Genomic DNA, 24,030 nt, shown 5'->3' on the forward strand with positions numbered 1-24,030 from the left:
TCCCAAGCTGGAACACAAGCCCCATGTCATCCACGAAAAATATAGAAAGCGCCAAAATATAAGAACATGCAACGAACATACAAGAAAACATATCGCTACCATAATGCATTCACCTTTTTCTTTGCGAACTTTATTTTTGTTGATTAGTCACGCAGGCTTTCTGATGTGTACCGTAGAAAACAAATCCGCGCACTGTGGCCATTCCTCCGGCAATGAAATCATTTACAGCGACACCGGACAGCAGGCTCTTATAGAATGCACCGCCACATTTACTAGATCGACTTCGTTGCGTGATGCATGCAGTGTCGTCTTTATTCGCTACAATATTGCAGTGTTGTGACCTCCAAAATGCATGTGTCAAACTGAGGATGAGGAAATGACCCAGCGACAACTTCACGACGATGAAGATGGCCGTCGTTGTAACTGAAAGAACAGACGCATGAAAACCGCGAAACAAGCGTCGAGCTTTTCAAAGACTCATTTCTTCTTCAAGAAACATGAGTGTTTCTTCAAAGCGTTTCAGGATTAATGTCTCGTTAATTTCGCTGTAACTGGTTGATTACTAAAAGGAAAAATGAACGCGAACGTCCGGTTTTCTGAACTTCACCCCGATTCACCGGAGCCGTCATGTCGGTGCGTCGTCACGGACTTAAAAATGACTTCACGTATGTAGGCTGTTTTGGCTGAGTAGAGGTCCCTGGAATTTGCAACGTTCAATTCATGGCTCTTCTAGAAGAATGTGAAATCTATATTTACGGGTGAAAAACTACCTTAGGCCTTATAAGACGCTGCCAAAGTCCATCACATCAGGACTAGCTGCTGCAGGAACTCCAAGGCGACGTCTCCGCTCGGCTTTCGTTTATGCGTATTTTCTCTGTTACCGAACTTCCCACTGTAAGAGCGTTTTTTTTTAAGCGAAAGCTTCAAATAGCCCACTGAGAAAAAGAGCCGGCATCTGTCAACTGCAGGACCGAAATTGCACCTAATTCCCCATTGGCTGCGACGCCGCATCACGTGAGAGCGCGACTTGACGGAGCGCAGCGGGTGAGAATGACCACCACCTGTCATATTAGCGCGCCTGGTGCTGCGTGAGGGGAGAGGTCATCACCGCGACGCCACGTGACTCTCGCTCTCGCCCTCGGAAGCCTGTGTTATACGCGTGTTCCCTCTTCACGCAAGCTTTCGCCTGCGACTGCGCCTCCGTAAGGCCAAATCAAAACGTGCCACGCATCTCAACGCGCTCGCTTGCCTGTGAGAAGTTAACTACTCCAAGGACCGCTCAGCGGCGTTCAATTGGACGGGAATGCTTTCGCATTCACAACTCATAAGAAGTGCTTAGGTGTCCTCGGATTTTTGTAGAGGTAGACGTAGTGTAAAGGCGTAATTTACTAATGCAGCTAAAATTATTTTTTCTCTTTCGTGTCGCTTTAAACGTTTAATTGCTGTCGCATTAAAACCGGTCATTGGAGACTGGACTTTGTCTTCGGCGAAGCGGCTAATAACGCCGTGGTGCAGTGGAACTTCGGAAAGATTATGAAACGTAGCGAGGTGGAGAGCAGCAGGGCTGCCTTCAATTCTACAACGCGTTGAGCAGAAAGTAAGCAGTGGCGTTGACACAGCTGCATGTGTGCTTTCCTATTCCCTCCTCCACCACCTTCCCATTGCGACTATACCTCTCTTCTTTTGCCATTGCGAACGCACCCAGGCCGGACCGGCACAACACGTGCTGCTGTTGTTTCTACTATCTGCGACACATAGGGACAAAACCATGTAATAACCAACAAGTGATACGCTGGCCATGCCCAGTCTTTCTTTATTTCTTTTGATGCGAAAGCTTCAAATGGGGGGCACATTGAGCGAAAAAGCCGGCATCTATCGTCTGGAGCAGCGAAACGGCACCTGCGTTCCCATTGGCTGCGACGCCGCGTCTCGAGCGCGCCTCGACGGAGCAGAGTGGGCTAAGGGAACACCTGCTTCCGCGTTAGCGCGCCAGGTGCTGCGTGAGGGGAGAGTCTCTGGATGCGCAAGACGAAGGTGGCATGGGGGCATGCTTGGTGCCTCCATGGTACCACGTACCACCATGGCACGTTACTCGCAGCGCAAAACTCGAACGACCGCTCAGTGGCGTTCAATTAGACATTCAGAACTCATAAGAGGAGCTGACGTGTCGTTGGATTATTTAATCTTTATGTCTCGCGGAAGAGCCTCCAAGTGTCCTTATCCTCCCTCCCGATTTTCTGACAGTGATTGTGAAGCGATTGTGGTTTTCGTATTGACTGACGCGCCATTGCGCGCGCATGTATGTAAAGGCAAAGAAGAATATACATTAGTGTTGTACGGCGTTGTAAAATATACTGGGCGGAGTTCTTCTTTGCCAGTCTTGAGACGCTGACTTTGCCATTTCCCGCGTGTCTCTGATATTCACGCGTACTCCTCTACCCTACAAAAAAGAAAAAAAAAACAAGGAGAAAAGAATAACCAGAAGGGTACCCGTCGTGACAGCTCTGAATGGCAAGAACGCTACCGCCGCATGCGAAGCCGAATCGTTATAGCGAGCACCTAGCTCATCGGCAGTGCGATATAGGTCTCCATACAGTACTAGTCGAAAACGCCGACGTCCCACATGTAGACGCAGGTCTTCGATCTTTCTTTGGATCTCTAATCAGCAAACTTTGCTTTGCACTTCTTGCCTAGTGGCGAAGCGGCTTCCAACGATGATGCTTCTAACGAACTGCGAGGCGCTCCTTATTTCCATGGCCTGTGTACAAGAAATGCGCGCCCGTACAATCTCTCGCCTTACTCACATCGAGAGGTTTCGGTTAAATAGATGCGTCCTAGGGGGGGCGCTCGTTATCTGGAATATCTTGCTTTCCGCCGTCATATGCGCGTAATAAACGTCATTCGGTCGTTCTCTTTGGTTGTTCTTTATTTCGCCCTTTGCTCATCTCTACGCCAGCCAGGATATCATTTTTTTTCCTCTCCCCTTCCTCGAGTGAAGAACGCGACCCTTCTTGGCAAGCATGCCGGCGTGCGCGCATTCCTCATTAAGACTGTATCGCGGCGAAGACGCTTAAAGGAAGGGGGGCGATGCTGCTTGGCGCGGGGTCCATGAGTCTGACCTCTCATCGTTCCCGCCATTGGCACGGAAGCCACCGCCGAGGTCACGTGGGCGGGCGCCGCCGCGAAGAACAAGATGGAGGAGAGAAAAGCAGACAAACCTACACGAACGACGACGGCGCGGGTTGCCAAGATGTTCTCGGCCAGCAAAGAGACACGCCTACTGTACACTCATGCCTCCCCCCATCTCTTCAATACCCATGCCGCCCCCCTCCCCCCTCGTTCTCTCACACGCAGTTCGCCTCTTCTTTGGCGCTATCTCTCGCATTGCGACGACGAGTATAGATGTCCGAGCTCCAACACCAGCCGATTCCCGCCTCCGTTGGCCTTTTCTCACACGCAGTTCGCCTCTTCTTTGGCGCTATCTCTCGCATTGCGACGACGAGTATAGATGTCCGAGCTCCAACACCAGCCGATTCCCGCCTCCGTTGGCCTTTTCGTACAGCTCCCCGCAAATCGAGAGGGCGATGCTGTAGCTGTTAAACACCTTGTAATGCTGCAGGCTTTCCTGTATACCTCTCCAACCTTCGTTCTTTCTGCGTGATTTTTTTTACTTTATTCTTCACACTCTTTGTCTTTAGCAAACGACTCGTTTTCTCTGGGGGCCTCGCGCCTGAATGCAGGCGAAACGCTCGTTCTTTCTGTTCGTCCCGACGGTCACGACGAGCGATATCTCAGCTTGCGTTTCGTGCTCTGGGGAAAACGAGTCGTTAATTTCCTCCATTCGACCCATTGTTGTGCGCTGGCCGCGGATAGGAAACTGCCGCTGCCATCGCTTCGGCCGTGCCCCCGACGCCGGCTCCTCCTTCTACAAACCCCCCCCCCCCCCTCCAACCTCTTTTCTATTTCTTATAGTATATAGTGATCGGCGATATATACTCGCTGGCCCTTCTCTTCGATACATCGCGTCTCGCGAGTGCCGCATTCTTGGCCGTTTATACGCTATAATCTTCCCCTGGATCTCCCAATAAGATGAGGGTGGGGGGGGGGGGGGGGGGGGTCTCTTTTCTTGTAGTTTTTTGGAGTCGGTCCTTTGGTTGTTCTATAGGTGGTTGTTGCTGTGCTTGTCTGTCTTTGCACGTTGCCGCCGCTAGTGTACCCAGACTCTTGCGTGTTGCGTGGCTGGCCGCTGAGAGGAGGGCGGATGCAGGGGAGGAACGAATCTTTGACCAGAAACAAACACGTTCAACGGCAGTGACGCACCGGTCGAAGGTCAAACTCACTTATAACGAACAGGGTTATGCGCAGTGGTAGTTCGGTGTATAAGGTGATTCGATATACCCAAACTCGCCTATAACAAACTTTTTCGATGTCTCCGTAATATACGGATTTCTTATCTCCACTGTGGAGGAAAGAAACAAGGAAAGAATTTATCTACTGAAGAAACAAGACTACGCGCAGTAGTCACTAATTCTCGCCTCTGCTTTGAACTGTATCTCAGCAGCATAAATAGTAGTGTTCTCGGTGCGGGAGGCTGTGTAGAACTGCTCCAGTTCATCTCCCTTTACGGCTTTATTCCGCTGGCAGCGGACACCTCGAGTTAGATATATCCAACGTCCAGCTCATTATGAACGATGTGTATGTACATAAGCATCAGCCATCAAGTTCTGCCTGTTCGGCATAGAAAACAATTCGCTTTATCGGGGTTTGTTACATTTGGGTTCAACTGTTTATGTAGAACAGAGGCACTCGTTTGTGATAAGTGCCTTAGATGAAGCGATAACCATAAAGAATGAAGCTATGCGGGAAACCTACCTAAATTTTACAGTGCGAAGGGAGAGTGCTTTATTTGAGAACAACTTGACGCCAAGTCGACGCAAAAATGCACGTCTGTGCATTTCCCTGTGTTCAGTATATCTGCGCCACGTGTTCGATAAATACCATCGCAAGAGTTGAGAAGCTAGCCCTGAACGAACCGAATGCTAGACAATGCCAAGCTTTTATATATGTTGAAACTTAGGATGTTAAGAATCGAGCCAGCGACGGAGTGACGTCCGTTTGCCATCTTATGTACCACGAACGTTGCGCCAACGTTTTTCTACCACTGACTTGCTTTTTCCGGGCACCTCTAAGGAAACGAAAAATTCACGTGACACATTACACTTAGTAAACTTGGGCCACTTCATTCGCGGTTTGTTTGTTTTTTTGTTTTTTTGTTTGTTTGTTTGTTCTCAGTAAATGTATGGATCACTTCAAACTGTAACATACAATGATGCTGACAAATGGAATACTTAGCGACATTCTGGTATTCGCCCGTAGCGGCATACACGTCTGCGCATATAAAACGACGTACGGAAGCGCCGCACTAGTTGAGCCTGCTGGCGTGGCGCCTAACTATGTGGACACAAGATGTACACGGATACTTCGCGGAAGCTCTCGCCAACACCCTGTGTTTAATTAGTGTGGACGACGTTTGCTGGCTGCTTCTCTCTCATATATTGTTGGATCATCTTTCGCCGCTGTAGATGCGCAAGAGCGGCGAAGCGGGATAGCTGCTTCATATCGTAGGCGAGAGAGCACAAAGCCACGCCACAAAACATGAGGGCGAACGACAAAGCGCGCTTGCCCTGACTCTGAAAACATCTAAATATGACAAATCTATGTAGCATAAGCACACTAAGTTGAGCCATGCTATCAACTACGAACGCAACTTTCTTTTGTAACATTAATTGTTTCTTAGAGCATCGTTGACCGCTGGAAGCCCGAAGCACGACGTATTAATTTCTAAAAAGGAACAGCGAGAGACTCCTTTCAATTGGCACCTTGAGGGTGGGTATGCGCAATCACTTGTGTAGTGCTTGCTCAACTACGGTTGGGAGACTTATTTTGATACAGCTTTCGACTCTGCTCTCAAAATTGCGTCTAGCCTTGTCTCTAACCTTACTTCCAAACTGATCTCTTCGTTCGCGTCTCTTACCACACTCAACGTTTTACAAAGATCAGTGGCACTTTTAAACGGCGAGACGGTTGTCAATGCAGGCTGCAAGAAACGTAAGGCTGCAGTGGTAGACTTCGCTCCTCCAACTTATTCAGGACATTCCTAAGAATTGAAAAAAAAAAAAACTTATGATTGTGCTCTTTTGAGAATAGTGTTGAGAAATAACGCCTCATTTAAATAAGATTCCACGTTTTTTCCGTACTACAGTACAAGAAGTGCCATAACTCTAGGGCAGCTTTCATGTGCACCTATACCGTGACGCATGTGCACCTTTCAAAGTGGAGACTTTTGCCTCACTCACTTCATCGCTCGTAACAACAGTTCCGGTTGCGGCACTAACTTCCGCACTTATTATTATTCTTCAAAAGTATGGTATTACGCGCATCATATGCACGTAATAATAATGTTAGGAACTTTACTTGCAAGAACAAAATAGGTAAACGTCTGCGATTCTCATCGAGTTTTAGTAGTTATTGGCTACGGGCTAATTCGTACCCGATAGTTGATGTCCCTGAGTGCCGTCTATCGCTTATATCTTCATTTTTTCTTTATTTGCCTGGGTCGCACGTGGCGTAATGCTGAAATGAAACTAAATGAAAGCATGGAGGCCTGATAGACCAATTTGTGATTGTGGGCTATGGCTTATGAGACCTACAAACAAACAAAAAGAAAGAGGGTCATACAATAGTCTTCATGCCTTCAAGTCCATCATGACCTACCGGTCGTCCATAGCCCGCTTCTCCCACTGCGTGCAATGATGCTAGGCTTAAATTCTCGTTCACGAACCCGGAATAGTTTTATTCCATTAGGAATAAGGGCACTTTCGGAAAGGATGTTAACTGCATATGGCAGCTACTCTCGCGTAAGGGTGTCGCCACTACAGCATCGCTTTTACACGTAGATGTGACCTGAGCCAGAGCGCACCAGCTCAGGTCGACCTCTCTGTATTTCTTGTCAATAAATTCGATCTTATCTTAGGTGACTGTGAAACGGCACGGTAGAAAGCTCTTCACCATAGCCGTTACATAGTACAACGATCAGTGAGGTCTCGGGAACTCGGCAAATTGATTGTAATTTCAGGTTAGCGCGCAATCAAAGCCGCTGTTTCCTGGCTACGTAGCAGCCGAAGCTAAACGCCGAGCCGGAAGAAGCCGAAAGGATTAAGTCAGTCGGCCCTGGGGTCCCGCACGAGGCTCTCTGCAGTCCGGCGGGTGGCGTTTTTGCGTGAAGCCGTCGCACGGGGCCGAGCGTGAGCCTCATTAAAAGAACGTTCGTGCGTGAGGGCCGCCCCTTGTCCGGCCTTCTTCCATCGTCCTGTCTTCCCTCTTCCTTCATTTGCGCCAGTCTGCGGCCACGCTGTTTGCGTTTGCGCGGGGCCCCCCCACCTGAGTTGTTTATAGGGGACACCCGCTTCGCAGTAATTAGATATCACTGTCTTTGGAGCCTCCTGATCCGCGTTGTCCGCGATGGATGCTTCCTTTTCGTGCACGCCCGCGACGCCTAATGCTCCATCACGCGCGTCTCCTCGCATCCTTTTCGTCTTCTTCTTCTTTCTGCCTGCCTCTTCTCGTGCAATATTTTCTTTGCCTGCATCCGCTTTCTCGCAGCTTGTGGCTCGCTTTATTTTGTCGTCGCACATGCGGGTGCGTGTGTGTGTGTGTGTGAAGGAAACGGTTCTCTCCGTTCGTTCCCGTCGACTGGCGTTAATTGTTTTCTTTCCCTGCCTCTCTCTTATTACTATCATTATTAATTCTTGTCATTGATTTCTTGCTCTTCGCGCAGATGATGCGGGACGGCGCATTTGCGAGATTGTACCTGTCGTTGGCGGCAACACCGATCCGGCTGGATTAGCTTTCGCGTCGAGCGGCAAGCCGGTCTCACTCGGCGGCCGGCCACGACAGGGGCCACGGGGGAGTTACCTTAATCGTCTCGCCAAACGAGGTGGGTCCACTTTATCTCTCGAGGGGATATCGTACTACTTCGAGCGCGGGGCGCGTCCACCAGCACTTCTTTCTTTTTTTTTTCATTTTCTTCTTCAATACTCACAGAAAGAGGTCGCTCAGTTTTTGTTCCCGCGTGTGTGGTTAATGAATTACTTTGTGACGACCTTTCTTTCGTTAGTTTTGTATCGTCGTTCGTCGCGACACGCCTTTTCAAAACGCTTCCGCGCAACGCCGCCAAACGTTATACGTCCTGTTCTTCTGACAATTTTTGCGAAACCATAGCAGCTGGCTAAATAACCAAAATAGCAGCTAGCTCACGGATTCCACGGCTCGCTGGACTCACGAGCTTCCTCCCAACGAACTACGCAAGCACACTGGTGGAGCGCACGCAAGATTAGTCTCTATAGTCTTTGCAGCCTGACCATGGCTTGTCGTAATGAAATAGTTGACCCATGCAGTCGAAAAGTGCTTAGTACTGTATTAGCAATAGCATCAATTATGTGAACCGCATTCGTTTTCCCCAGTAGTGCTCTGTTTCTAAGGCACGGAATTCCCGTCGGCGTCACGTGATATTTTCCTTTATTATTTTAAGGCCTTACATTCCGAAACATCACAGTGGGTTATTAGGGACCCTGTAGTGAAGGGCTCCGGATTAACCTTAACCTTAACCTATGCTTAACCAAGCCCTAACCTAACATAACCATAACCTTGGGTTTCCTTAACTTGCACATAAATCTAGGGAAACGAGTGCCTTTGCATTTTGCTCCCATAAAAGAGTGAGCTCCGTTAAAAATTTCGGAACGAGGAAGCTGCGAGAAAAGTAAGCTTTCTTTTATTATGTTTTTGTTTCACCTGTCGCTTGTTGTACCAATTAATTAATTACAATTACAATACAATTAATTGAATACAGTTCTTCACCGAGTACGCTAACCGTAAGCCTTTAAGTGCGATTCTATGCTTGCTGAACGGTGTACTTGTGATATCTTAACTGTGGGGAATATGTATGCGAATGTAAATCTACGTGAATATATCTTTTTTATTTATTTGATATCTTATTGTGTTATATTTATTACAGTGGACGTATCATCTTTCATTATTCACGAGAAAAGTAACAGTTGGCATCTTCCGTGCTGACCTTTCCTACTCACACATTCTATAAAAAATAGGGGCGACCTTTTATTTTTATGCACTGCCTCCAACTATTGTTTGCAACATTGTCAACCATTTCTCTCATCTCTGTATTGTCACTTTTGTAACGAAACTACCTCTCATATAGCAGGTGCACGTTATGCTGCAGCTCAAGTTAAGTGTAACTTTCTGAGTTGCACAAACCACATGAAAACGTTAGGTAACGCACACTAATCTGAAGAGCTCTCTTCTTATCTTCTTTCTTTTTCCTTTTTGTTTGTTACGAGCAGAGCTTCTGATATTGATCGACGGGTCGAATCAGGAGACGAGACGCAGTTGTGGTCGTGGCAGCCGCGTTCTCTGTTCTAAACTGTTGCATGTAGTCAACGGTAATTTCATTTCCGGTGTTCGAACTTCCATACGAAATTTGTTTGTTTCCCAGAAGCGACTAATTGAAGCAAATAACGACGTAGATCAATGTTCCTCAGTGTTTTTTTTGTGTTCCTTTTCTTTGCTGGCATTGATCGGGCCTTACGCTCGAGGGAGGGTTCATAGCCGACGCTTAACTCCTACTCCTGCAGCCTTCACGAAAAAGGATCTGACAGGCTGTCAGCTCTTAGAGGTCGCTTTACTGCCTTTAATGAGCGTGTTGAAACGACTCTCAATTGGTCTCACTTTGCACGATTCCCGTCTCGAGTGCGTCATTCTCGGATAATTAGAGGGACCGTACACAGTTGGAACGTGGACGGAACTCCAGGCGTGCATCTGTTATGGCATATCGTCAGCGGATCCGCAGCTAGGCCATTGTAGTGCGCCGTTATTGCTGGGGCAGCTCCGTTCCTAGCTCGGCTTTCGTTTTTCTTTCGTTTTTTTTCCCCCTCCGCACATAGCAATATAAATAGTCACGGCGGCTGGAACGGTCGCGAATGATAGCCCAGTCGCAATGAGAGATAGACTCGGAGACCGCGAAAGCATATTTATGAGCTCCCATCCATCTAGGTGTTGTCTTCTACGGCCTTTTCCGTGGCGTTCATTCGATGCGAGCCCAATTTTACCCGCGTTAGGAAAAACGGCTACGTTTACGTATAACCGGGGGCGCCCGTGGTGAGTTTACGTTAAGGCGATGCGCCTTGCCTCCGGTGCAGTGGTCGCAGACTGATCGATTGCGCGAAATCAAAGAATACGACGATGAGAAAGAGGTGTCCTGTGGTAGCTGAGTGCAATAAGTGGCGCACAGATCGGAGCTACAAAGAAAGAAAGAGAGAGAGAGGAAGGGAGATCAATCGGACAAACGTCAGACCGGCTATGGTCATGAAAATCGCAACACTAGGTGGTCAGCTTGAAGAAAACAGGAAAATAGATCATGCCTTGGGCGATATACCGTGTCTCTACTTTTTACGGCATATGTTAAGCACGATAGTGTATATAATGTCCAGAATAACATAACTCCATGCGTGGGCTGTTTTTATAGCCTTCTAATCGAAGGAACCAATTCAGAAATAAAGTAGCGTAAGTATACCGTAAAGCTGTGTTTATTTAACGAACACCTTATTTTTTGCTCTATCACGGGCTCTGTAGCACCTTATTTCGTTCAAATTCGTATTCCACTATAACATCGCGACGCCCGCCTGCGTAACATCTGCGAAACACATCCGCGATAAAAGCATGAAAAGGAGCCACAAGTTTTAATCTATTTATCTGCTTCATATTCTAGTCAGTGAGCGTCTGCGCTGAGAATCATGAGCTGTGATTGTTACGAATGCGCCGATGACGGCGACTTGATTAATCAACTCGAGGTACTCCGTGTCCCTTTTGTCCACTGATTAGCGTATGGGTCGCACACTACGGAGCTAACTTCCCACTACAGCAGCCAAACTACTTTTATTTTTTTGTTCTGATCAGGTGCTCAATTCTGAAAGCACTTTATCCCACTATTTATTTCTATACGCTTGTTATGGAGGCGTCGGCTATACTCCTTGTCCTTGAGACACGCAAGTGTGACGAAACTAACGTTTATCGTTTGTGTGTTGTCGTTTCTATGCCTGACCCTGTCTCTTTAGCGCTCTTGAGTTTTCCAGCATGACAGACCAACTGATCCGAATCGATGCCTTTGGACACTAACGCTTAGCATTACTAGGTTTCTGTTTCCTCCTCCTTTCTGAAGAGTAGGCAGGCTTTGTGCCCCTCCCGATGGCAGTTGCCAGCCTACTCCTCGCTTTACTTTTTCTGTCACGTTTTCTAAATAAGTAGTAGTAGTAGTAGTAGTAGTAGTAGTAGTAGTAGTAGTAGTAGTAGTAGTAGTAGTAGTAGCAATAATAATAATAATAATAATAATAATAATAATAATAATAATAATAATAATAATAATAATAACGAATTTCTCATGGAACTGCTGTCACATGCATTGAAGCCCAAAAATAACTAGAACACCAATGCATTTCGTCGGACAGATTGAAAATTAATATCTCGAGACTGCTGCTGCCCAGAGAACTCGTTGGACACGCCTCGTGAGCTTAGCGCATATAATTCCTTGATTGAAGTATGTGATATAGATTAATTAACTGAAACGTTAATTAGCGTAATTACGTTAATTTTTCACTTGAACATTTCGATTTCTTTTAGAAGTAATGGCCGCCCCATCGAGTAATTAGATCAAGGGTTATAACTGTATTATCTGCTACAGGCAATTTTTAACAAAATTGGTGCAGCTGAAAAAAAAAAGCACTGTATAATGCTAATCCTCTCTTCGATATCAGAAACTGGCGACCGCCTATTTTTAGGAAGGACTGCGGCGTAGTATTCGGTACCCCTATACCAGGGAGTGGTCGGCACTCACAGAGTGCTCCCAACACTCGAACGACTCATATGAACAGGCCGAAACCAGGCGTGGTTGGCAAGCATGATATTAGCCAAGGCAGTAGCCGCCCAATGGCATACAGATGTTGTCCATAAAAAGCTTTGTCGACGGTCAGCGCGAATTAATTTCGGTGTTAACCTATCGACCTTTTTATGTTGTCCTCACGACAGTTGATCAAAATGTGCTGCGTACTGTCAAGACAATTTCGTAAAATAAGTTGCCTCGAGACAGTCGCCATTTTACCCCACAGCCCTTCGCAGTTTCACGAATGTGCCATGCGGAAGCAAAACCGTGATATCCAAAACGCTGTGTATCCTCCTCTTTTTAATATAAAGAACAACGAAGAAACTAAGCACAGGGAGGCTTAAAAGAACCCTTTTCTTTTTTTCGTGGACCAAGTTGTCGCAGCTGCCTCAAAACTGCACATCGAAATCATGGCGAATGTTTATAGTAGTATACACACCATGGGGGGCCATCATTTTTCGGCCCGCGCGGGACGGCATACGTAACGAATCCGCCGCAAGTATTACTGACCCAGCGAACTGTGCCGGATGAAGGTGTTTTTCTCTGGCGTTCGGTCGTAAAGAACGCCTCCCAGATCTTAATCTCGCTGTGCCAATTTCGGTCCAAATGAAAAAGGCCGCAAACGGAGAGTGCGCGTGTCCGAACGGGCGAGGTTAGGCCATCGGGGGCGATCGCTCCGGTCGTTTGTTTTATCTCGCATTGAAACCTGCACACGAACGCCGCCGTGCTGTCTAGCTCACGTTTTCGTGAGCGCGCGCCTTACTATGTAGGTCCTTAATGATTCTTTTGCTGGAGAAATTGCAGGAAAGTGTGCAAGCTGCTGCGGCTCACGATGGATCTCGCCCGAGTGGTCCAGTGACTATCACGTTCACATGCTGAGCACGAGGTCGCGGGCTCGATCCCCGTCCGCGAAGGCTGCTTTTTCGATCGGGCCATTAGGTGCACCAAGCTTTGGGCGCGCGCTAAATGTAATGCAGTCTTCAGAAATACCGAGGAGCCCTCCTCTAGGCCTATCGTGTAACTACGTTGCGTTTGTACATGAAAAATCAATCAATCAATCAATCAATCAATCAATCAATCAATCAATCAATCAATCAATCAATCAATCAATCAATCAATCAATCAATCAATCAATTCGTTCCATGACCGAACGGCTTATAATGTACCTGTTAAAGCAGGATATGCAAGACACGTCTGGTAAGCGAGCTCTTCGTTCAGGTGTACTTTGCAGTGTTCGTCGCCGTCGTCTTGGTCGGATATCTCATGCACAGGACAAGAACCGTATAATGAATCGGCTTATATATATAGCTACCCGTGCTGCCTCTACGGATGTGCCGGTGATTGGCTACATGTTCTCTGCGGGATTGTGCAATGACGAGACAAACGCTACATAAAAATCCTCACTTTTCAGCAAACATACGCACGTAATGAATTTATCAAAGCGAAGCTTTCTATGCCTTCTTCGCCAGTGTTGCCCGGGTCTGCTCGGCTGGTTTCTCAGCGAGTAAAGTAGACTGATCCCTGAAGCAGCGCAACAGTGAACTGGGCCAATCTCGGATACTGCATAACTCACACTCGCGTGGATCACGGGGGAGGAAGGGGAGAGAAAGAGAGGGGGTGTACGGGGAGGGGGCGTTTTGTTGTGTTGTCGAGCTGGCACGTAATTTCTATGCTACAAAACGCTGCGCAGAAGATTATATAGTTTTATTGCATTTAACCGACTGTTTCACAAGAGCCTCGTTTCACATACATTCCATCGTGTGCGTTGTATCTGCATGTCTTTTTCTTTAGCGAAACTTTCTTTGCCTGTCTCCTTTCCTGTCTTTCTTTGTCTCCTAGGTTTCGCGTAGGTCGTCCAGTAAACAGGAACAGTCACGGAGTTGATTGACCAAAACTGAGCTGTTTCTGTAACCGCCAGTCTGTAATAAAATGTGGTGACGGTGAGGCACTCTTGGCGCCAATTCATGCACTTCTTGTTTCGTCGCAAGGGTTTGATGTGGTTCGTAACGCGAGCGAGCCGACCCTGGAGGCAATGCAATACTGATAAACCTGATAATATCATCGCATTACAGTCGCCCAGAAGTATCATGTGGGCCTAGCCTTTCTCCAGGTTTGGCGTCGGTGTCCCGCCGAATATAGAAAAAGCGAGGGGCTTTCCCCACAGCTCTCTCATAGAGAGGGGAAGCACAAGGAAACACTTACAGTACAAGGGGCGTTTACGAAGGACAAAGGTCATCTCGCAGGATAGGTTCAGAGGGGGGAGGGGGGTTGTAAGCAAGAGGTGTAAACGACTACGTCATTTGGAAGAAGAGTAAAGTGACCTGCATCACATGTCTCCTTCCATAGCCTATAATGGAACCGATTGAAGCTTCGCTTAACGTTGATTCCAACAGGTGCGTTGGATCTGCCGCACTTTTTTTTTACTTGCTTGAATCAAAGCGTGAAGAAGGAACAAGCTAACCCGACCCGCTTCTTTCTTAGCTCATAACTACGCTGCTCACGCACTAAGCTGAACTAATTGGACAATATATTATGATAGTCAAAAGCTGAACAAAGTCGAACACGGAATCACATAGCACTTATAGTAGGCTTTAAAAATCCGGCATACTAATTTTCGTTTGTGCTTTGTCATTGTACACGGTGAATCTGGCACCGCATCTCGAAGGCACTCGTAGGTCCGTTAGGAGCGCCACCGTCTCGCCAGTCTGTCTATTGCGTACGCATCCAACGCTCCTGTCTTCGCCGCCAGCGTCCGGTTCCTTCTTCCTCGAACACGCCACTCATCACGGCCCGTTGCTCGAGCTTCCCATTTCGGGCGTCCTTCCCGTTTTATTTCTTTTTTTCCTTTCTCTCTTCCCGCGCACCACCGCGCCAAGGATCCCGATGCCCTCCTCGGGTCGCCCTTGGTGCACCTGTTGCCTCCGGCAGACTTAAGACGGCGTCCGCGATATCCACGTCGCGGGCCGCCCTCTGTGCGCGCCGAGGGCCCGCAAGAGCAGGGTGCTCGTAACAATGGGCGCGCGGCCTTATAGAGCAGTAATGGAAAATAATAGCCGCAGCTCCCAAATACGGGCCGCCTCGCATCCCCCCCCGCCTCCCCATCGCCCGGCCGCGCAAGAACTGCGTGCCACGATCTGCAAAGGAGGGGGAACTCAGCCTAGGGGATGTCTGTAGGAGGGAACGCGGACACTTTCCTCATACAACGTCTCGGGCTATGGAACCAGAAAAGAAAAAGTGGAAGAAAAAGTAATAAAAAAAGAGAAGAAATGGGAGAAGAGGAAGACGACGAAGAGAGCAGAAAAGCAGGGTTTCTTTATGGCGCACTCCTGACGCGCAGGAGCATTATTCGGGGCCCAGTTTTTTTATGCGTCGTCTATAAGACGCCGCGTGTGGGGCGACCGTGTGCAGGAGCGGTGTGTTACGTCGGAGCCCTTCATGAGGTCGAAGAGGGAGGTGGGGGGTTGAAGATGCTAGGGCTGTTCCAAGGGAGTTGCGTGTGGAAGTGCGCGGCGAAGCGACCTTCCGCCCGGCAGCACGAAAGTGGAGATTTTTATTCCCTAACCTTGAACGGCTGCAAGGACACCGCGGTGCCGGCGGGTGCAGTGGGTGTCTGGGCTTCGGGGGTGCAGCCCCGCGTATGTGGGCCAGCGGTTCGCCTCTTCCCCTTTCGTCCTTCTCGCAAGCCTTTGCCGATCCTTTCACTCGTCACTCAAGCATCTCCGCGGTGGTCGTTTTTTTTTTCCCCGTCCGGCGCCCAGCGTGAACGTCCGCGTTGCAGTATATAGTGCGCCGTTTTATGGCGGATATCTTCGGCAGTACCTTTCACAGGACGTCGTCCTTGTCTCTTTATAATAGGCCCGATGTCGAGTGGGTAGCGTGTGCATTTCTAATGCTTCTTCCTTTCCTTTTTCCTGCCTGTTACTTGCGGTGACAACATAGGGCGAACCAAGAAAAGTTTGGTTTTGTCGAATTGCCGCACTTGTTTACATTTCCTCAAAAAGGAGCTTTCTCAGAATCCTTGTTGCGCAGACAAATTTAGTGGAAGAAATGTGATAATGCGGGATAGATAGCACAACTTCGATTAACGTTTAAAACTGCGCAGCACAGGAGAGAGGAGTGATCCCGTGGTCTCCTTCTCGGTTGTGCAATTTCGTCCTCTCGCCCAGAAATTTGCTGTCACTTCGGACGAATGTGACTCGGCGTGATCCCAAAAGTGCTTAGTTGTAACTCACCGGTAACATTTGTCAATAGCGAGATTTTTATGACGATTAAAGGCGATATGGTATAAGAAAAGAAACTATTGCTTTGTTGCAAGCAACGATATAGTTAGTCTCCACAGACTCGGTTAACATTTAGGGGCCTTGTGAAGTGACGGCGCTTGCATATCGTGGTGTCAATCTCACCTAAAAGCGATAGAAATTAGGTAATCTAGCATTGATCTAAAGAGACTTGTGAGTGTCTCCCAAACTATGGACGACAGGCTTTCGCGGGACGCTCCTATATACTCGTGCTATGCAAACAAAGTGGAGCTGCATTCACGTTGTCCACATGCTCACAGCTTCGGGCTTCACGGCTTTCACAGCTTTCGGGATTTGTGTTTTCCAGCGCCCTAAGCGAGTCATTCTTCATCTTCACCGCCATCCGCGTTGACTGAGTGGAAACGTTCGACACGCGAAGCACCGAGTAAAGCAGTCAACGCGAAGACAGCGGGCATCGCTCACTCAAACGCCGCCAGGCGCTGCCGCGACCCGGGCGGGCTCGGAAACAGTTGCCGATTCCCGAAGGGCGTCGAAAGATGACGGCGCAACAATGTTGACGCACAGCCGGAGGTGCGAGGCGCCTTTCCGTTGACGAAGAGAAAGTCGCGCAGATGTGTACGCTCTCTCTCTTCTTCTGCTGCGTGCAGCTTCGAAGAAGCCTGCCAGAAGCGACTGATAATATAAACATAAACGCAGATCAACGCAGGGCGCTCCTTTGTTTTGTTGCGGACTGCGCGCATTGTCCTCGTATGCACTGTCAGACGGCCCACCGGCACAGCGCCGCTGTCGTCCGGCGCATGCAATGCCTAGGCGGTGGCCGCGGCTCCTTTTGTTTTAGGCGTTCGAGGTGCGCGCGAGAGTGTACGTGTCTGTGAGTGCGCGCGCGCGTTGTTCACGCGCCTGTTGCCGCAGATGTGCCTGCTGTGCGGAAAACATCTTTGTCTCTCGTCAGGTGCCTCTCGCGCAGCAATTGTTTCCGTAACGAGAACGAGCAAAAAGGCAAATGAAAAAACAAAGAGGTAACGGGAGGTGAGACCGGCGCCGCTTGACGTCTTCAGCTTTCGAGTACTGCATGTTGCCGCTTCGGCTGTGCGCAGCCGCTGCGCACGCCCTGTGCGATGGGACAACTGCGTCCTGTCGGCGTCATCGAAAGTTCGCGCATCATTCGGCAATATTAAAGAGCGACCCTGCCAAACGCGCTGTGTGCTGGTCGAGGTCGACGAACCCCTCAAAGAATAATTATTCTAGCAGGTAGAAGCCCCGGCCGGTGCATTGTTTCCCATGCAACAGATATCCCGTGTGGAAGCCGACGTGTCATTAAATGTTCTTAACTTTTGGTCGGCGCTTCTCTTGGCCTCTTTTGTCAGCATGCATCTTCCCTTCCAGACGCGCTGCCGTCAAACTTTGGGTTTCATCATCGAACGGATGATTGTGGAACCACCAAAGTTAGTAGTGTGCGAATAACATGACATTGAACCGGCTATAACGCAGCAAAAGATACTGAAGCTGCCGCCTCTGGATGAAATGATATAGCTACAGTTTTTACAACGCTGCATTGTTTAGTGAGACAGCTCATACAGATGATACAGCATGCATCATTCAATCAATAGGAAGTTCTAGCTCGCTGAGCGCGTATCACCATTTTTGAATTACCATGACACTGAGGCGTAACTGGAAAGATCATTTTTATCAGCGAAGTATTATGACACTGTATTCCGCGAAGGTGTATTGCTTATTGCAATGATTGAAACGCCATACTATGCCGTAGTTGCTTGCTAATGCGACATGTTTGGTATCAACAAAGTCATCGTAGATATATTTGTGACGTCTTCTACCCTAGAACAGTCTGAAAGAGTAAAAAAAAAAAAAACGTTTCTTATGTGCACATTATGGTTGAACAGTCTGCTGCATAGTGTCGCCACCAGCAACAACTGCTGCTGGTGCGTACACTTCAGATTACACAAATTTGGTTAGGCGAATGTATGTGGTATGTCTGGCTAAAATTGTCTAATATTGATGCAGTCACATGCATATTCAATAGTCCTTCTGTGCATCTAATTATTATCGGATTTTAAAATCCCTTCCTTTTTGGTTTTCTCACTTAGTGGGTGCAGCCATATATAGCCGTCGAAGTAAACATAACTCTCTCAGACTTGCTCAAAATATTTTTTTAGCCTAGGAATCCCTCAGAGTGTCGATCCCAAAAGAGTTGGAATCGCACTCGATTCAGAATCTCACTGTTTGAGATTCACTCCCACTTCGGCTCACCTCGACTCAGTCATACTCACACTCACCCTAACACACTTTACGGCTTAAACAGGCCCAGTCTTGCACATACACGGGCGCCTCGTTTATAATCGGGCTCTTGGATAGCTTGGAGCTGGAGTGGGTAACTCGACTCATGAGTGAGTTTGCTGGATTGCGGGCGTCATATTCAAAAGCACTTTTTTGGTGATTTAGTAATACATTGTGGTTACTCCAATCGAAAAGCTGCGATTACTTCTTTCTTTTGTACTAACGCCCTGCGCTATAAAGAGATTGAATGCGTGCAGATTCACGAGCCCAATTACGATTCTCGCGTCATGGCCCGCTATACCTCGTCGAAGACCGCGTCTCCTAGACGGAAGCAGCGCGAGCCGGCGAGCTCAGCGGGCAGGTCCCTTCGCGTCATTTGGCACTCATCCTGCGATAATGATCGGTAATGAAGAAGATCGAGTGATCCAAGGCGCTGATAGCCTCGGGAAAATCGCGCCGTAGAATCTTGTTTGTGCTTGAGAGGGCAGCAGCGGCAGTGCTTGCGAGCCCGGGGAGGGAAACGCAGTGTTTGATGAGGACGCGCGCGTGTCGATCTATTTGTGTCGTTTTGCGAAGCGGGCCGCGCGAACACACAAAACCGCCTTTCCATCCCGCGGAGGAGGGGCACTACACGATTCCTGATCGCCGTCGGCTGATTAACGGCGGCTTTAACGCTAATTTGCGCCATCGCGCGGCAGGCCTCGAGAAGATTCAACTCGCGTTCATCTAAATCAGATGTGCGACCGAGCCTTCCTCGGGGAACATTCCGTTTGCGGTTGTGTACGATCCACGGCGTTCGACGTGCTAAGCCATGCACGCCAAGGTTACTTAAAGAGACCGCTTGCCGGCAATAGTACAAATACACATCTCCGCCTGTGCACAGGGTTTTTCTTTATTACTTAGTTCTTCGGGCGCTTATATGGAGGCAGTCCCATGGCCATATGGTTTTGGTGTTACTTACCTCAATATCTGAGCACGTCTGTGTACGCGCTTAGTATTTTCTTTTCGTTTTAGTCTAGTGCTATAAGGGTAAGGTAGATAAAATAGGGTCCAGATGAAGAGATTTCAATCAGCACGCATCAGGCTGCTTCGTTTCCCCAACGAAAAAAAACAAAATTGCGCCCGATAAACAACCGCAACAACAACATCAACAACAACAACAAAGGATACGTTATGACACGCCAACATGGGCCCACTTATGCACACACATCGACAGAAACCTTTGATATTCGATATATCGTTGCAACTCGTTTAATGCAACAGAACTAAACCAATTCGTCCGAGAGATAGTCTCTGGCAAAAAACGACATTCAAGAACGGCGGAACGGGGACTCCCGTGACTAGCTTGTCCATTTAAGATGCACACATGAGGCCGGATTCGGAAAGCTTTTACTTTCGGCCATCTGCTTTCACTATTAATATGTCCAGCACCGTGATTGGCTGACACCTCTTCTTACGAAGAATTCTGGCGCAAGAACTTGTCGGCGAATCCGGCCCTTGAACAATTCCCCGGACAGGGCCATTGTTGAACGAAGGAGTTCGGATATAGTTTTGGGGCCTTCGGGAGACTACACGGACAGCACCCAACTATAGTTCAATATTCGTCTGCAACTCCAGGCTCGGAACATGCGCTGAGCGCGTCGCGGCTACCGAGGAGCCGTTTCACAGATGCTGCAGCCTTCTCGCGGGGTGCCTTGGGCTCGCGCAAAAAGGGTGGTGCTTGAGCGCGGGAGCTTCGCGTGTCGTCCTTGAGCGACGACTCTGGCAAATTGATGGAAAATCGATGAAGAGCCGAACGTCAACCGGTGGGAAGTCTGTCGCCGTTGCCCACGCCGGCTCCTTTCTCCCGTCCTGCCAGAGGAAAAGCGCGCGTGCGCGCCGAGCGTATTTTTCTTCGCCTCCCGCCGCCGCTCTCTTTTATGCGAACTCACTCCCTTGCTCCTGCCGTCGCTTCCTCGCGCGGCGTGTGCGCGCCAAGGTGATTAATGTTGGCGTTGACAAATGTGAAGACGTTGTGTTGGCGCCGAGGCACGGGGTCCTGTCACTGTCGCTGTCGCACCGCTATGCGTGCACGCGCTTGCAAGCAAGCAGGCGCTGTTCTTCTTCTCCAGAAGGGGCGACGCTCTCTCCCCATCTCTCTCCGCTTTCCTCTCGCTCTCTGGTCCTCGGCGTCGCGCTTTGCCGCCTTCTCTTCGCGAGCACACCCTCCCCTCTTCGTCTACACCTTCGGCTATGCGAAGGCCGCGCACTCTGCCTCACATAAAAGCGTGCACTGTTGCGTAATCTACGGCTGGTGTCGGCCAATCGGGACAGCGATCTGAAACACGAACGCGCCGCGTACCTTTGCGCCGCTACGCACGCACACGAGTAGCCACCGCGTCGGCTGCTCCCGAAAGCAGCATGCAGACGGTATTAAGAAACGAAAAAGTCATGCGAGTTGTCGCGCTGGTATAACATAAGACGCTGCTGTTATACGTGCTTGTGTGAAGGCGATGTTGCAGTTGGTATACGTCACATCAACTGGTCCAGCGATAAATGTTGGTTGAACAACGCAAGAACACAGTGCTACTTCGAACCTGGGGAGGAGAAACGCATTCACTGACCACACTGACGTCAATTAACACTTCTCTACCACGCTTTGCGTAGAACCTAAACGAACACCTTCCGAACGGGAATTGAAATAGGAGATCGGAGTAGGTGCTATTACTTGTAACAGATATTCTATAAATTTCCAGGAACGTTGTTCACATCAAACTTTCGACTGGTTAGTTAGTATTCCCTTTGACGCTTTTTACCGTGACAGCTGGCCAGAAAAATATTCGCGGATTCGACTTTTTTAACAAAGCGCGTCGCGTATCTTTCAAGCTGCTGCACCGTTTTCCTGACGCAAAGGAACAGCGGCGACGCGTCCTGTCCTGTCCTATCATGTTTGACTTTTCCCGCTTTGAGCCATTTTATACCCTCGATCAATCCTGGTTTTCGCCTCCTGAATGCGTCTCTTTGGCTCGGAGGTTGAGGAGGGGGTGGTGGAGGGGAGGATGGCCGTGAAAGCGTTGAGGGAAAGTGATTGAAATCTTGAGCGCTTCCTCCGGACTTTTCTCTTCCGTGTATTCGCTTCGAGAAAACGACGGAAAAGTCACGTTGCATATGTTAGCATATGAGAAGACGTACGGCTCGTTTTATACTCCGTGAAAGCGAAGGAAGTTCCTCGCAGCTTTTGCGCGCGAAACAATCTGGAAGGCTGAATAAAGCGCCTCGTTGAATAAACATCGTAGTTCGACTTTTCTGCTTTCGCTTCTACGCTGCAGTAAATTGCGAGCTTCATTTCTATATGCTGGTGCCCTTGAGAAAACGCTGTCATCTATTGACGGGCGTCGACTGACTGCGTTGGTCTTTCGCTGTCGAACTCGAAGCGCAAAGCACGATACGGCCATAAGGCGTTTGATTTTATTTCTTCCGTATATTCTGTGGGCAACGGGGCACGCTAGAGGAGAATTTAAAAAAGAAAGCAACAACAAATTACCTAGACTTACGTTCAGCTGTTCGTCCTCCGCTGCAATTATGTTAGGGGTTGCGTGACTGTTGTGTGGTGTGTCAGTGAAGTTATGCAGTGCAAAAGCCTCTCCTTCATTATATTTGTCGCAAGAAGGACGAACAACACAGGAATGACAAGACTGCAGACTGACTAGCAACTGAAGTTGTAGTGATTTGAACAAGGCATTTTTAAAGGCAACAAAGCTTTGATTTTCCCCGGACATGTTCATAACGTCATCACTGCCATTTATCTGGCAAAAACAATTCAACACCAGAAGTACAGAAAACCGAGTAAATTACAGTGAACTTAGCAACCGCAGAGCTTTCCCCTTTTTGGTGTAGAAACAATGAAGAAACAGCCAATTCGCTTAACTTACCTTTCTTCAAAAGCTTTCTGTTGGTCGTGAGGTATTTGTGTGGGCGTATATACAAACGCACATGTGCTTATTGTACAGGGCGACGGGAGAGGTTATTAGAGAGCTAACGCGCATTGTTCACTGCAAAAGTACCACACACTGTACGAGTCGTAGCGTAACTTCGAAGGCAGAGGAAGCCAGGGAACGTGTACTAAGTTGAATCGAAACGAATTCGAGGGAGTTGTATTACCTGTCACCGAGAGAGGCACTGATGTTTAGGCTAAAAGGAAGAAGTCGCACATAATATTTCTTAGTTCCAACGAAACTGTGGCCCCAGACCAGGCCTCACTGGTAGGCTTGGACTCTCCTGGTGCAGCAGGTTTGTTTCTATGTAGCACCATACGTGACCGCCACGTTACCTTAACATGTGTGTGTGTGTGTGTGGGGGGGGGGGGGGGGGGATCTACTCGTTGTACCTCCCGGGATGCTTGCAAGATGGTAGCGCTGACAACAAGGTCCTTTTTGAAAGAGTGACGCGGCATTGCGCTAATATAAAGGTCTATATAGTGTTTGAAGGATGGATCACGCGCTATCTTCAGATTGGGGAAGATGGGCTCATCGTAGGTATTGGGTACCGTGTGGTGCAACTAATATGTTCGCGTAGAAGTGAAACTTTTTCTTTAGAGTGGGTGTGGAATGGTGAAGAGAGAAGATAATTGTGCCGTCAACCGACACTTCTCGCGACCGCGCCAACCCGTGAAAAGAGAAAAGTTCTTCTATGACATCTAATCGAAATACTGCCGAGCACAGAAAGCAAACTTAGCGTGCACTGCAGTTACCGCATCCTGTTCGAAGAACTAATGTTTTATGAGCTCTTAAACCACGTAATTAAAAGAGAAAACGACCAACGTCATTGCGTGCAGCCGGCCTAGTCGGTTTACGGTCGTTATAGCGACCAGCTCTAAGTGCGGGATGTAAGGTGTTATGACGACATGAGCACTATAATAGAGTGCTTAATCGATTATAGTAATCGAATTGTGCTCAAGGCTGCGCCCAAGCTCAGAAGGCTATACGTTTTTGCGTGGAGGGTCGCGAACATCCGCATGATCTCGTTGAACGTGTCTTGCATGCGGTGATCAACAGTGAGTGACCAGGCCTTCGCACGAATACCTGGTGCAGCTTTAACAAGATGACGGCTCCTGTCCATTTTCTTCTGTAATTCTTCCTAGGTCTTTCTCGTTGCTGCCTCATAATTTAGTCAGACTAAGATGTAGCTTTCATGAATCCATTATATTTTGCGTCCTTTCTTTATTTTTCACTGAAAACCAAAAACAAGAGTGGGAGAAAGAGGGTTGGCTTGATACCGCCGTAATTCGCAACAACATTTCAAATGACAGCTCGCAAGACACATGTTGTTGAAGCCACCACCAAAAAAATACAAGCTCTTTCTTTTTTGGGAGCCTAGAAGAAACGGGCATTTCATGTTAGCAACCTTGCAGTTCTCTTTTTTTTTTTTTTTCTGGGCAGAGTCGGAACTTGGGAATGAATGCTTCCATACGCGATCCCGGTTCGAATCAGG

General features: G+C 48.4%; 1 protein-coding gene across 1 annotated transcript in view; it reads left to right on the forward strand.

Annotated features, from left to right (window-relative positions):
* Positions 1 to 24,030, forward strand: part of LOC142575417 (uncharacterized) — a 629,386-nt gene that overhangs the window by 65,162 nt on the left and 540,194 nt on the right. Inside the window, exon 2 of the mRNA XM_075684777.1 lies at positions 7,838 to 7,996. The gene's annotated coding sequence lies outside the window, so the exon portion shown is untranslated. The remainder of the gene's footprint in view (positions 1 to 7,837; positions 7,997 to 24,030) is intronic.

This window comes from Dermacentor variabilis, chromosome 3, assembly GCF_050947875.1.
Source record: "Dermacentor variabilis isolate Ectoservices chromosome 3, ASM5094787v1, whole genome shotgun sequence".
In the NCBI taxonomy this organism is placed as follows: domain Eukaryota; kingdom Metazoa; phylum Arthropoda; class Arachnida; order Ixodida; family Ixodidae; genus Dermacentor; species Dermacentor variabilis.